The sequence below is a fragment of the Struthio camelus genome, chromosome 5, assembly GCF_040807025.1.
Source record: "Struthio camelus isolate bStrCam1 chromosome 5, bStrCam1.hap1, whole genome shotgun sequence".
NCBI lineage: Eukaryota > Metazoa > Chordata > Aves > Struthioniformes > Struthionidae > Struthio > Struthio camelus.
In genome coordinates this window covers 9,401,715-9,415,974 of record NC_090946.1, presented here as the reverse complement: position 1 = coordinate 9,415,974, position 14,260 = coordinate 9,401,715, and positions in this window count along the sequence as shown.

Below are 14,260 nucleotides of genomic sequence, written 5' to 3'. Positions count from 1 at the left end.
CAGCCACGCGCCAGAGGGCTGTGGGGCGCATTGCCGAGCTCACGCAGCTCCTGGTCATCCCTCCCTTGCTCAAGGTAAGCCGCCTCAGGACCAGGCAACCTCCAGCTGCCCCATCACCCCTCCATGGTGCTCCGGAGCCTTCTGCAGCTCCGCGCTGCCTCCAAGGGAAGCCTGGCTACAAGGTAGGGCACTCAGCAAGGCCCTGCCCTGAAGCTATGCTCTTGGCCATGCCTCGGTGGCCTTCCTTCTGCAGGCCCTGCTCTCTCAGACGCCACCTCTGCTCGCAGCCCTGGGCAGGGCAGCACTGCCCTGGGCACACGCTGTGGGCCCAACAGCGCCCTCCACAGCTCCCGCTCACCTGTGATCCAGTCACGGCTTAAACGTGGCCTTGGGGCTTTGGTGGCAAGCAGCACCCTTCAGCCCTGCCTCCCTCCCCCAGGTCCGCTCGCCCTTGGAAAGAAGCAGTGACGGCCCTGACGACTGCAGAAGGAAGCAGTTCTCCATCCTGGGCGGGCTGGTGGGACACGTCATCCTGTGCTGTGCCTGCCAGGACCAAGGCACCAGTCACGGAGCTGCAGAAGCTCTTCATCACCTGTACACGTTCATCCTACAGGAAGAAAGTAAGAGAAGCGGCCGCAGGCTGAGTCCTTCCACACACGCACAGAGCCAGGCAAGGGCAGGCAAGGCACCGCGCTGCCTCAGCCACTCTCCGCAGCAGCAGCAAAGCGCCAGAAACTCCTGCATTGTAGGCGCAGGGCAAGCACTGCGTAAAGGCCAGGGCCCACAGAGCCCAGGCTCGGTGTAGCGGGCCCGTAAGCAGGAGGCCATGGGGGATGTGACCTGCAGCCAGCTCTCTGCGGAGAGAGGGGGCATGCACACACTACTTAATAAACAGCAGCCACCTCCTAGACTTCACGCAGGGCCGTCAGCTGCCTTGCTGGAATCCCTCGCCCGCTTACCAACGGGCTGGAAAACCTTCAGCAGCCCCTGCTCCTCTTAGGGCTTGTGTCTCGCTTCCTACTAGAACGGCTGCTCAAACGCATCTGCCTCGTGGTAGTCTTAAAAGCCGTTTCCCCTCCCACCTGCCTTGCGATAGGCCCAGGACTTCCCCGGAAAGCCTGCTCCCCATCCATTTCTGGCACGCCTGCTTTCTCTGCCAGCAACGTTTCTCCCTGAGGCCTGCAGGGTACCACCTCTGAGTCACCATCCTCCCTCCTAATTGCCCTGTGTCTCCCCTCCTGTCCAGGCATGGAGCTGTCCCACGATAGCCCAAAGCACCTGCAGATCCAAAAGGACAGGGAAGAGGCAAAAAGCCGCCTTTGGCCGCCCAACGACGTTAGGGAAATCACGGCGGTAAGGAGCGTCTCCGTTGCTGGGACTGCCAGCCGTGGGGTCAGCACGATGCTCAGATGGACAGAAGGACCCTTTGACAGGGGGACTAACGGGTGCTTGCCGTCATCGGGCAGGGGGCTCACCTTGTTCTTGAGCATGGACTAGCCACAAGTTTGTGGCCTGGCCCCCTCCCCCCCCACCAGAGCTCTGCTTCCCCACAGGAGCAGCAGAGGGGCACCCTGAGCCCAGCCGCCCACTTCCTGCCTGGGGCCATCACCCAGCCCAGCTCAACCCCTGCTCCTGGCTCTCCTGGCAGCACAGAGGCAGCACTGCCACACGCTTCTCTCCAGAGCCGCTCTCACTGCTCAGCTGGGCAGCAGCCAGCAGCACGAGGGCACTGCGTGTGATGCCTCTCTCTTCCCTGCCTCCTTTCTGCTCTAGATGTTTGCAAAATACCTCCAGCCGTCGGAGAGAGCAGATCTCATTGTCGTAGCCATCAGGGCCATGAGCTGCTCCAGTGCCTTTGTCACACAGGCAGCCGCTCACATGCTGGATGTGCTGGTGACAGAGGACGCCTCTCAGCTGAAGCACGTAAGTCGCCTGCGGCTGGCATGGCCGGGGCTCGAGCCCTGCAGGGCATTGTTTTTCCTCTGGATGCAGGTCTCCCTCCCAGGCACCTAAGAGCCTTTGAGGCCAGCACGGAGCAGTGGGAAGGGAAGCAGTTGTTGGTGGGAGCTGGAGAAATGCCTCCCTCCATGCCATGTGCCCTGCAGGTGGCCAACATCATGAGGTGCATGTGCAGCTGCCTGATGGCCATCAAAGAGGCGTCTGCCCGGCACAGCATGAACAGGGCTCTTCTGGAGCTGACCTGCGCACACCCTCACGAGGCAGTCCTGAGCCTCTTGTACTGTTCGCCAGCATGCAACAGGTACGGGGCTCAGCTGCCTGCAGGGCTCAGGGCCCAGCAGCCTTGGGAGCTCATGCCATGGGGGCTACCAGAGAGGTGGAGATCTCCAGGATCCCTGCTGAGGGACTGGCCCCAGTGCTGGTGCATGAGCCAGGGCTGCAGCAGGCAGAGGTGATCAGGCCTGCCTGGAGCGCTGCTCGAGTGAGCCGCAGAGCCTGGCTACCTTGGTGCCTGCCTGCCCCATAAGGAACTGCAGCTTGGCCACGTGCTGCTGGTGGGGCAGGGCGCACTGGCTGTTGCTAGCAAAGGGCAGCGGGCAGAGGCAGGGCTGGTGGCCAGCCTGGGCCCTCCAGGGCAGCCAGGCCACGGCGCGCCCAAGGCAGCCTGCTGACAGAGCGCTCGGGGCCTACAGCGCTGCCAAGGCCATGTGGCGGGTGATGGTCTCAGAGCCCGGCGCTGCAGAGAAGGTGCTGCCTGAACTACTGAGGCTGCTGGAGGACTCACCACTGGGCAAGACATCCGCCTGCATCAGCAACAACGCGGGCATCCTTTCGTGGGCTGTGAGTTTCCAGGCGAGGCCTCCATCACCTTCAGGGCTGCGCTTGCCTCCCCAGGCAAGAGGCAGCGCTCCCTTTCGCCTTCCCCATCTGCCCCCCAAGCTGGCACCTCCCACAGGGCACACACACCTCAGGGCCATGGCCAGCAGGGCTCTGCCCAGCGTCTAGCCTCTGCTGGGCCAGTGCACTGGGCTGCCGAGCACTGCCTGGAGCCCTGCGCGCACAAGCACGAGGCCTGCCTGGGCAGCTCTCTGGCCTCCTGGGTCTCTGCATCTCCTGGCCTTCCTCAGCAGGCTGGAAGCTTGTGTTAGGGGCAGGCTTAGCGGTTGGGGCCGGGTTCAGGGCCAGGCAGGGCCCACGCACAGCCCAAGCAGGCTGCAAGGGCTGACACAGGAGATACGCGAGAGCCGCCCCCCCCCCCCCCCCCCCGCCCCAAGGTTGATGTCCATGCCCACGCAGGGAGGCTCGATGGGCCCATGTCACAAACAGGAGCTGAGCCTCAAGAGCTTCCATGACTTAGCCCTGCCCAGACAGACAGGCCACGCGCACACTGCGCTGCATCTGCTGGGGCACAGGGCACCGCCTGAGCCTCACGCCCCAAGCTCGGCCAGGGCAACACCGTCTCACCATTGACAACTGGCTCTTGGGTGTTTGTTGCAGGCAACCAGGGCGCTGCACGAGATTCTCCATCAGCCCCTCTGCCCCCAGGAGGTGAAGCTCTTTTTCCCCCAACTCCTCCTGGCACTGCTCTTCCGGATTGCCCTCGCTCTCGAGATGATGCCAGAGGAGGTTGCTGTCTTCTGGGGGGAATGCCAACAGCATCAGCCTGCTGCCTCCAGCCCCACCAGGTACTGCCTCCCACTTCCCCCACCTCTGCCCTGCACCTGGAGCCAAGGCCAGGGCTCCCAGGGTGACCTGGCCTTTCCTCTGCGGGCAGGTGCGCAGCAGAGGCCATGAAAGCACTGCTCTGCTGGGCTAACTACAAGAGCCAAGTGCTTGCCATGGAGAGCAAGGGCGCCTGGGACATGCTCCTCACTGCCGCCACCCACCACTGCGGAGTGGCTTTGCTGGCCATGTGAGAGCCCCCTCCTCCCCGCTCTCCCCTAGCCCTTCTCCCCACTGGTGGGACGCCCTATACAATCCCCTTCCTCGTGGCTGACAGGCCGGCCCCAGCTCTCCACAAAGGAGCTGCACTCTCAGCCCTTGTCACTGAGGGATGGCACAGGGGAACGGCAAAGGGCTGGGTGGGCGGGTGTGTGTGTGTGTGGGGGGGGGGGGTCTCTCTGTCACAGCCCAGCTCTGAGAGCTCCTGGAGGAGAGCTGGTGTTACCAGGCACAAAAGAGGGTGATGCACAGCAGCAGTCGCCTCCCCCACCCCCACCCCCACCCCGGGCAGCCCAGCAGGGAAGGGGCAGGAGGCACAGGGGAACACTGCAAGAGCCCGCGGGGTGGGGGCACGGGGCATGACTCCACAGTGCGCAGGACATGGGCTGTGCTGCAAGGCAGACTTCAGGGCAGGAAGGGAGCTTCTCCAGCCTCCTCCACCAAAATGAGCCTCCTCATGTTGGGCACTGCCTTTCTAATGGCAAGCTGGGGTGGCAAGACACCACACCTCCAGGAGCAAATGCTGCTGCCTGCTGGAGTTGAGCACAAACATGGCCTCACCCTGCCTGGCCTGGCCTGTGGGAGAACACCTAGACTGGGCAGTGCCATCCCACAAGAGGTTGGCCTGCCCTGCTCAAGGCCAACACTACCTTCTTCCCCCTGCCAGAGAGATGAGGAAGGCCCCCAGGCCCCAGCGTGCCTACATCTTCTACCACCTGCTAGAGCTGCTCAGCAGGGAGAAGCCCTCCCATGAGATCCCTGCTATGGCTTTCCTCGTCGAGGTGAGCTCAGTGGCCAGCGGTGCATCTCTAGGGTGCCTCAAACCACTCTGCTCTCTTGTGCCCACCACTGCACAGTGGGTGGCAATGAATGGAGCAGGGTGGTGGGTGCACTCCGAGCAGTACCTCGGTCCATTTCTGGTGGGGTAATGCTTGCCACTACCTGTATTTCCTATCTATCTGCTTTGTGCCTGCTCTCCCTACTCAACTGCTCCTCAGAGGCATGACAGTAAGAGGCTGCAGCTGGTGGCCAGGCCTGGAGGAACAAGCGAGCTAGCTGCACAGCGTGCCCTGAGGCACAGGACAGGGCCACAGGGGCTCTCGCAACCACTGCTGCCTTCAGGCTGGCCCTTGCCCGGGTCTGGTGGCCTTGCCCTCAGCTGGTGGTTGGATCCAGCACTGCAGGATATGGGGAGTCCTGCCAGCTTTGTCAGTCTGCCACTGCTGTGTGTGTTTCAGCTGCTGGGCTGTGCTGACCTCAGAGGAGAGGACCATCACATCCTGAACCTCTTCCTGAGATACCTGCAAAGCCAGAGCTCGGTGATGCGCAGGCTGGTGTTCAGGGGCCTCCTCAGGCTGTGGGAGAGACCTGAGATGGTGAGCGAGCGGGGACAGCCAGCTGAAGCCATGCCAGGGGCCTGGGGCTGGGCAACTCAGTAGCTTACAACTCAGGAGCTGTCCTCTTCCTCTGCCCACTTTGGGAGTCCTTTGGGACAGGGCCCTGGCTCTGCTGCACAAGGAGAAAGGCACCGGTGCCGGCGGCAGACCCCAGCCCTGCACCAAGCAAGCCACCTCCAAACCACCTCAGTCACGAGATGCTGTGCTGAAGGAAGTTGCCTTTCCCACAGGCAAGGAAAATGCAGGCCCTGGTGCCAGTCCTCATGGAGAGCCTGCAGGATGCAGACAGGGACATCCGCGAGAAGGCCCTAGCTCTGCTCAGCAGCATGATCCATCTCCTGGACGGGCAGAGGGCCAGCCTCATCGTTCCGCAGCTGGCTGAGAAACTCTTGCCACTCTTCGATGATGTAAGGCTCGGGAGAGAGTCGGGGGCCCACTGGGTCCCCCAGGATCTGATGCGGATGGCCGACCCAGGCTGCTCCAGCCACATTGAGCCCCAAGTGGTTTTGGAGCAGCCAGGGCTGAGCTCCTCTCCTCTTCCCACCAGGAGTCCGGCTGCGTCAGAAACCTCTCCATCAACCTCCTGAAAGATACGATGACAATGGTAGCGGGCACCACAAGAAAACTGATGAGGAAGCAAGTGCAGAGGAGCCTGCTCCTCCTCCTCTTCCACTTGCACGACCAGGTCCAGAGCGTGGCCCAGGTGTGGATTTCTGACCTGACCAGTCATTGCGGGAGGGCAATGCTGACCCCTTCCCCACCTTGGCTGGGCCTCAGCATCAAGAGCAAAGGCTGCCGGCAGTCGCTCCCTTTGAATGGGTGTTACCTTGAGGCCCAACCTCCGGAGGCCCTGAGCAGGGCACAGAGCCTCCTCCCTGTCTCTACCAAGCCACCCACTGCCCTGCCTTCATCCTCCTGCCATGCCTCTTCCTGCACAGATGGACAGAGAGCTGAGGTCCCCTCACAGCCCCGCTCCCTCCCTACAGCCCTCCACCAGTGCGGGCCATAGCAAGAGCCCCGGCAGGCCCAGAGAAGCTGGCCATTTCCCAGAGCTCCTCTACCTGCTCCAACAAGGCTCGGCAGCCATCCATGGCCAAAACAGCCTAAGCACTCGAGGCCCCACAGGCTTCCCAGCTGTCCCTGCAGGAGTCAAAAAACCAGGGTTATGATCTCCCCATCACGGCCCTCCTCCCCTCCCACCCCACCATGCTCTGCCCAGGGGACACCCAGGTAGAGGGGTGCAGCTTGTCTAAGGCATGACCACCACAGCAACAGAGTTCACCCTACCCATGGCCAGGGCACTTGGCCCCTGCAGAGGGGCGCAGCACCCTCAAGGGGTTGTGAGAGCCAGCACGTTGCCCAGCCTCCCCCAGCCTGGGGAGGGCAGAGACACACAGACTTGCAATCAGGGCAGAGGACCAGCCCTGCATCCCAGCTACCAAGCTCTGGAGCCTGGCCACAAGGCAACAGCAACTGAGCAGGACAGGGAGCCCAGCACCCTGCTGGGAAGCCCCAGGGGAGACTCTTCTGCCCGAGTCCTGCACTGGCGTCGCTGGGACTGCAGCACTTCAGCCTCCTCCTGGCTTTGGCTACAGCTCAGCACCTCTTGGCCATCTCTGTCCTGCTGCCCTGGCAGCATAAGGCGCCTGAGATGGTGGTTGCCTCACATCTCTGCCTGGGACACTGAACCCAGTGGCAGACTTGGCGCCCAGCTGCGGCATTTTCCCACCACGGGCTAAGAAAGGCTCTGAGCCTCACCGCAAGGACGGGGGCACAGGATCTCCTCCCTTGGGCCACGGTGGCATCTCTCACTCTCTGCTGCTGTGCAGGCCTCTCAGGAAGCCCTCCTGGGCGCTGCCAAGTTCCTGAAATGGCAGCAGCTCACCTACCTCACCGAGACAGGACAGACAAGGCGCATCAGCGAGTACCTGGTAAGCACAGCCCCAAAGCACCCAGCCTGCATAAGGCCTGGGCCCCTCCAGGCCCAGTGTATAGTGCAGGCAGCTGTGCCCCTCGCTCACCTCTGGCATGCTCAGGCAACTCCAGCCCACCTGGCACCTCACCATCCCTGGGCAGCACCAGGGCCTCTGCTCCCTCCAAACCCGAGCGCTACGCGCCTCCTGGCCGGGCACCGTGAACGCCCTGGCAGGGGAAGGAAGGGGAGACTGCTCCTAGGTGGAGGTGCTGGCCAGCTGAGTGGGGAGGCTCGGCACCAGCCACCAACCCTTGTGCTCTCCCCAGCTGGCAAAGGAGAACAACAGAGCAGAATACCTGCGCCAGAGCCTGCGCTACCTGCAGAGCCCGCAGGAGCCCTTGCAAGAGGAAGCCGTGAGGTTCCTTGGTGAGCCACAACCCCTGCTGGGGTCCCTCCTCTCTGTCCCAGGGCAGCTTGGCCCCAGCCCTGGCTTTTGGGCTGGCAGCCAAAAGCAGGGCTGGGAAGGAGCTCTGCTGCTGGCAGTGCGCTGGGGAGCGGGATTTGTGACAGGCTCTGTGTGTGCCTAGGGCTCATTGGACGGCAGATGAGGGAGCAGGATGAGGAGAAGCTGCAGCACATTTGCAAGGGTGAGTGAGGGCAGTGGCAGGTCAGCCAGGGAGGAAGACACACCCTGGGCAGTGAGCACCAATCCCCACCCCCAGGCAAGCAGGGCTCTGCTCCCCCCTCACGCAGCAGGGGCCTTGGGGGGAGAGGAGAGAGAGAGAGACTTCAGGGGCCCTTGGGACATTCCTGGCCAGACACTTGCAGCTGAGCCATTTGTCCCCCCACTTCCTCCTGGCCATGGGAAGAGCTAGGTGGGACCGGCCCTGGCAGCAGGGGAGGGGAAGCCTGGGGTCTGCGCAGATCCAGGGGGGTTGATCTCTGCTCTGGTCCTTGCTCTTTCAGCCCTTGAAACCTTGCAGAAGAGGGCCAGGCCCTCCACTTGTTCGCTGGTGGCCCAAACCATCCTGATCCTGAGAGCTTCAAGGACAAAGTCTCCAGCCAGAGCCAGCCAAGGAACCCTCTCCTCCTGGATCAGGAACAAGTGGCAGAGGTGGCAGCGGCCTCTAAGACACAGCAGCCTTTGCTGCTGCACCTCTGCTCACTTCTGAGCCTGGCCTGCTCAGCCCATGGCCGCCACCTGAGCGCGCAAGGAACTCTGGGGGCTTCCTGGCCTCTCTGCCGCTGCCAGGCCACCCTGTGCTTGTTAGAGAAGGACATGGTAACTCAGATGGTAACTAGCTTAGCACAAGTCTAACCCTTGCTTAGCACTAGCATCTCAAGTGAACAAAGCCTGCAAGCCTCCAGGCCCAACTGTCAACAAACTCGAGAATCATTGCTGGCCACAAAACCACAAGGTCAGTTCAAATCAGCTAATGAGGACACACAACTACCTAATGAGGACATACAACAGGATGCATGCAGGAGACCAGACGGGATGCACCTGGGTGGTGGTTCACCTCTGAGAGGACAAGGGACCATGGAAGACAAGGACATGGCAACCAGCCCGGGATGTAGGCCAAGACCAATCAGAAAGAGAGAGACCACCAACTCAGTAGAAACTGAACAAGACCTTCCCTGGCAGGCAGGGAAATAAGACTGTAAAGAATCTCTTTGTTCGGGGTCCCTCCTTAGAGGCATCCACCTCAAGCTCTTGCTTTGCTCTACCACCAACAAATAATCAATTCCTTTTGCTGCTAGACCTGTGCGAGACTCTGCTCCTTGGAAACCTAGGCTCAAACTGTTTCCATAGCACTGCTACACTTTCCCCAAAGCAGCAGCCCTGCCTCTTCACCACATGTTGGGATCTTTTCTTGGTGGAAACTAAACGGCAGAAAACTCAGGCCCTGAAGGAATCAGGATCATCCCGAGAGAGCTAGGACATGCACTCTTCCCGCCGGAACACGCTCACACACTGCGTCTTTGCCACAAAGCGCCAGCTACTCTGCTGGGGTGCAAAACCAAGAGGCAAGAAGAAAAGCTTTCGCGTCCCCTGCTCTCTCCAGAGACGTGGTGGAGCAAGAGCAGGCCTCGCGCTCTGCAGGGCTTGGCATTGCCCATTTGTTGCCTCAAGCGCTCCATGCTGAGATGGAGGGCAACCAGGGCAGATCCCAGCAGAAAGGTCCTCCCGCGGGGTCAGACCCTGTTCTAAACGCCCCCTCACCTTAGGGCATGCAAGAGCATCTTTCTCCAGCTGGCCTCTGCCTCAATGCTGGAGAGGAGAAGCTGGCAACGAATTGTGGGAGAAGGACTTTTTCCAAAAAGGGGCCGCAGGAGCAGGTGAACTGGTCATGCTGACCTTGTTGAACCATAGCTGATGTACTATTAGCCTCTTACCTTCACTGTTACCTGGAAAGCTGAGGGCAAGACGATACAGCTCTTCAAAAGCTACCTCCTTGCTGATGTGTAGACTATCTATCTTCGACAACAAACACAAGCTAATCAAGGTTGGCTTCCAACACTAGGGAAGAGAATCTTAGGTTCAACATTTTCAAATGTTAGCTTAGATGTTTATTATGCTCCTGCCATCATCAGCCCCTCTCAAAGTAGGCTTATTTACAGATGTCTCCAACCACTGCCACTTTTAGGGCTTCCAATGCATGTTTCCAGGGCCTAGCCCCTACAAGGACAACTCCTTAGCTGACGTTTCAGACACATAACTGCAGAGGGTATTCAGCTAGAGACATACATACAAATACACACCCAGAAACCAAGACAAGCAACTTGAAATGAATACAGAGAGCTTGTTTTCTGCTCGTTAACATGTATCCTGGAAGAAGGACTGAGGGTGCCAGCACACTAAGCAAAGCTTCTCTACCAAGAGAGAAGTCTCAAAGCATGGCTGGGTACTAGGTCACAATATCTCTTCCAGTGCTGCCTCCTTAGCAAACAGGAGAGAATACGCCCTTACCCTCCCACCCCCCCCTCCCAGGGAAGAAGTCCTGAAACAAAGAAAGTTGGATTATTTCTTACTAGAAAATTCTACCCAATGGGGCACGTTTGGCTGAGAGAGCTCAGTTCCAGGAACTCCCTTGCATTACTTTTTGGCCTTAGTACTCACGTACACTAGAGGATAACACTATTCCTTTTCGCTTTAGGGCTAATCACCACCAATGTACTTGTCTGGGCGAGAGAAAACTCATCGGAATACTTTCTACTAGTAGCACTCAAATTTCACTGCACCTGTTACCATCTCACTACTGCCCCCTTTCCCAAAATTCCTCCACAATGCCTTCCAAAGGAGAAGGCACAAAGAAAGTTAGCTGCTTTACTTATCCCACAGCTTGGAGCCCATCTGTGAAGGATGATAGATCCGAGGACCCCCCTCTCCCCCCCATACACGGGAGGAATGCTGTCAAGAGAAGCAGAGACTCTGCGCCCTTTAGGGCTCACAGGAGAGGATGGAGTGATTTACCATAGTTTTGGCCAAGGACGCTAACATCACCTCAACAAAGGACACTGCAAGATGCCTTTGTTCTAGACAAACTGCCTACATCAGCTAAGCGTAAACACTCCTCCTGTAACTGTCTGGCCCACTCCTCCTAGGTATAGGCAGCTATTGATGACTCTCAACACACTGAAATATAGGCCCAGGACGGCAGCAGTGGCTTCGAGAAGCAAAGGCACAGAGTACAGCTTAGAGACGTGCAGGCCTGAAGCGATAAGGCATGGGACACAGACTCGGCACTGGAGACCTCCTGGCTATAAACTACTCAGCCAGGCGAGGATGGGGAGCGCATACGTGGTTCAGCCCAACACGAAGTCTACAAACCCAACAAGGAACAAAGGAACTCTGAAGAGAGCAGCAGGCTTGAGCTGCTTTCAACCCCCATTTTCCTTCCTGGCCACTGGACACACTCGGTGCCGCGACAACGAGGATATTCTAGAGACCGGTCAGGAGACTGATGCTGGGATTCAACTGGATATTGCAATTGCTGTGCTCTGCTAGGCGTATGCTGTTCTTTCAGTGCACTGCTGGGACACTGTGCTCAATCAAAATCCTGTGCGACTTCAACACAATTCAAATAAGTACACTTCCTATTAAGCATTAAACCCTCCACACGTGGAATATTAAAAAAACCCAGAGCATTGGACTCTGACATGAAGTCAGAAGTGTGCAGCTGCACCCATCTACAATCCGATTCAAACACGTACTCAGGCTCAGAAATGCTCTCAGTCATGATCGGGGCCAGTTTGGAACAGGTTACACATCAAGTAGCACGCTCTGCAAAACCCCATTCGGCTCTAGCAGGGTCACGGGGGCGTACTGGTCCCAATGACTGATATGCTTTCCATTTCTTCCGTTCCAGTTTGGACCGCCTCTCTGTGTTCTCATTTCCACCCCCAGGGTTTGCCTTTCCATAAGGGCGAACATAATGGACAAGCACTAAGAGAAAACCCAGGCACACGCTTCCTCCAGGAGCCTCAAGCTCCCATCAACTGTTGCAACCTCCTTCCTTGGTTGGGCCATTTGCAGCTCTCTCATTTTTCTGGACGCGTCTGGAGGAATCCCTGCACTGCCCACTATCCACCAAGGACCTAAACATTTGACTCCCCTCCTTGGTCCCTGACCATTTTCAGGTGGAACCTCAATTTCTGCTTTCTGTAGTGCTTGCCACACTGCTGCTGCTGCTTCCACCCCCCCCCCCACACTTTCTCAGGGGAAGGTCCTCCCATCAGAACATCTCTCTATTAGTACAGTTCCCCATCTGGAGGCAGTGCGACTGTCTGTACAAGTTCAGCAAGGGCAGCAGGAGCAATCGTGGGGGAATGCTTGTCCCCCTCCTTGGGGGGGGGGTGTGTGGGGGGGGGAAGTCTGGTAAAGGCATATTGCATTCCCTCCCCAGGGAAAGCCAACTCCTCTTTATCCTCTTCCTGCAAGGGGACCAGAAAGAACATCTCCTTCCTGGTTAGCGCCACCATCCAGGGGTGTGCAGCTGCTTGCAATAGAGCTGTTAACGCTGCACTATTTGGTCCAGCAGCTGTTAAGGGGGCCCTGACCACTCATTCCCAAACACCACTTCCCATCTGCTTTCCCAACTGGCCACAGAGGCGGGTCATATGGGGAGTGGGCTTTGGAGATCATTTGCCCTTTCTCCAAATCAGCTCTGGCTTCAGAAATCCCATTGCGCGCCGCAGCAGAGACCGGCTATTGTTGTCCGTCAGCGATTTCTCAATCGGAGAGTGCAGGGCTGGGCAAAGTACACACACTACAGCCTCCCTCTTTCTACGGGGGTTAGTACCCATGTTTGAGCTGAAGGAACACACACCACCAGCCAGCAGGCACCACGTTCGTCTGTTTAAAACATCAAAAGTTCAAATATATTCCAAAAAAGCCAGTAGTCGACATGCGCCTCTTGCCCGGGAGCCATGAATTAACCCTTGGCAGTTTGGCACACAACACTCGCTCCCTTCACACCAGTAATTCTAACTCTCTGCCCTCCGGGTCACACACCCAGCTCCTAGGCACCTCGTGGTGTTAGCATTGACATTTGTGCTCCTGTATCTATTACAACTTCACCAATTGTCCCTGAGGACCAACTGCAATCTAGATACATGGGCCATTATCACTTCTCCACCCATAAGCCTCCCCTTGCCCAACAGGCAGACCCAATTGCCTTCTGGGCATTGCTTGGGGTTTTCCCCTTTTTTCGTTTTTTTCCTCCTTTCTTTTTTCTTTCATGCCCTGCAAGTCCTCCCTAGGCATTGTCTCTCTCTCTCTGGGAGCTGGCACTGGCGGAGTCAAAGTACACCCCCCCACCACCACCTTCGGCCATTCTCTTGTTTCTGGGATGCTTCAAGCACACTCCAGACAACACCAGTAGGCCCACCTTGAATCCTGAGGCTTTCCTCCACAACCCATTGCTCAGTTCCCGATATCCTGTTCGCGGGTCTGGAGGCTTATTTCCCTTTGACTTAGTTCCTATTCCCAGGGGGAGCCTATATCACTGGTCTCACCCTATGAGCTCTTCCCCCCGGGGCTTCAGGTTCCCTTTTTCAGCTGTTAGATCAGTCCCAGCCCATTTCATGCCTGGGCTTAACCTTGCCATGCATGAATTCGGCCCACGCAGGGAGTTGCCTGGGCTTCCCTGGGCGGGTATTCTGCAGCTGTTCAGTTGTCAAAGGCAACAACAACTCAGCTGCCTTCCTACCTTCCAGGTCTGTCTTTAGCTCCTGCTCCTTTCTATTCCTAGTCTCCCTTTCTGGATACGCAGCTTCTAAACAGATACCTCTTGCCGAGAATGCCTCTCCCTTGTCCATCCCTTGTGTGGCCCCTAGTTACCTTCAGGCATTCTTCAGCAGCTTCCCAATTCTGCTCCTTGCCACCGAGCCCACTCTTCTGAGAAGGGACTTGCGTTCACTCCATACCTCCATCAAGAACTGGCGATACTACTGCCCCGTGCATATATTAGAAAATAGCTGAGCACACCTTCCCGCGTCTTCCCTCAACCCGGGCTTCTTGCTTCCCTGCAATGCTAAATCACTCGGGCTCCAGCCTTGCTTAGTAAATACAGGCAGCACTGGAACAGAGCAGGGGGAGCTCCCCCTGCTACGCCCGGCTGTAACACTGCCAGATTAGGTAAAACATTGGGACCCCTAGGGGAGAGTCCAGCAGCTGGCAGAGTAGAAGTAGGAGAAAGAGAGAGAGAGAGCAAGTGACAGATAAATCTCTAGGAGGTGAGAGCAAAGGGGTATAGGGTGGAGCGGTTGCTGCGGGCACATTGCGCGGGATACTTGCGCCTACTACGGCCAGAGTCACTCTTTGCGGGGTTCCCCTCTTCTTTTGCCTCAGGTGCTGGCGGTCCCACGCCCAGCTGTCCCACACGGACCAATCCTCCATTGGAATGAATGAAACATATGGAACAGCAGTACAGACTCTTCCCATCAGTTACTCAAGGGTCGATGGAACAGATCAGTCTGGTGCTACGCTCCCCCTGCTGAGCTCACACATCCCCAACACACTACTGCCAAAACTACAACATTTGAA